Genomic DNA, 1,211 nt, shown 5'->3' with positions numbered 1-1,211 from the left:
TATGTTTTTTCTATGAAATTAAGCATTCATTAATATAAAGCCTTCATAAATTATTACAAAGTATATGACTGCTAAGTTTAGGCAACCAACATTGCATGGCTGGTACTGTCAACTAGAAATTCTTAAATCTCTCAATCTCAACAATATTAATGATCTGTTTTCAATGAACAATGACAAACCGTTACGTCTACTTAGCAGAGGTAGATAATTCAGTTAGTATATCTGTACATAATTCGAAATTTCTTTGGAGCCTCCACAGAATACATAAGTCAGAATATTAACTCAGGTCGGTGACCCTCAGAGTGACATCGTTGATTCGGGGATATATTTTTGGTATAGAACCCAGACAAAAACTAACAATCAGAATCTGAAGGGAAGTTTTCACGTCGTAAAATTCACTATTTTTAACGGACGGAATATGAAGTCGTCAATTGAAAATATTCGCGTCAGAAAATCTTAACCTTTGAAACAAGTAATTTTGTTCTCGTTTAATGACAGTTTCATGTTAGTTTGAGACTATTTTGCAAAGAATATATCCAAAAAATTCTTTGGAGTGATTATTTAAATTTATGTTAAGATGCTAAAATTTTGTAACAAAAAATAACATTAAATTTAACTTTCTAACGAAATATGAAACTAATCAAATAAATTTCGAAGTCTGTGTGAGTATGACGAAAAATATAAAAAAGTTAAACTCTCTAAAACGAATAGCGAATTTCACGTCCGTGAAAATTTACTCGTGTATTAACTCCAAGTTGGCTGGAAAATTATTGTGTATTTCCACATTCTTTAAATAATTAATTAATATTTGAAAGTAAATTTAGATTAAGTTGTTTTCTGTGATTGACCCATACATCAGTTCAGTGCGAACAGCCGAGCTGAGCGGACGTGCTTGTTTGTGAGGTGAAGTGATTGCAACGAGCAAAATCTACCTGCCTTTATTAAGGCTACCTGGAAAGAATCCCTTTCTTTCCTTTTAATCACCGACCCCCGGCTAAGCATAGAGGCCGTCGGCATCTTTGTTCAGGTACCTGTCCCGGGGTTATGCCCAGGTAAGTTTTAACTTATTTATCAGTTATTTGCATTACTTTAAAATACATTTCTTTAAAATTGCGACCCCCGACAAACAATATACCAGACAGACAAATACACCAAAAGACACGTACGCCCCCGTAAGGGGGCATCCCCACACGACTAACACTTACACACCC

The sequence above is a fragment of the Anoplophora glabripennis genome, unplaced genomic scaffold, assembly GCF_000390285.2.
Source record: "Anoplophora glabripennis isolate ALB-LARVAE unplaced genomic scaffold, Agla_2.0 scaffold1, whole genome shotgun sequence".
NCBI classification, from domain to species: Eukaryota; Metazoa; Arthropoda; class Insecta; order Coleoptera; family Cerambycidae; genus Anoplophora; species Anoplophora glabripennis.
This window is presented reverse-complemented; position numbering follows the sequence as displayed.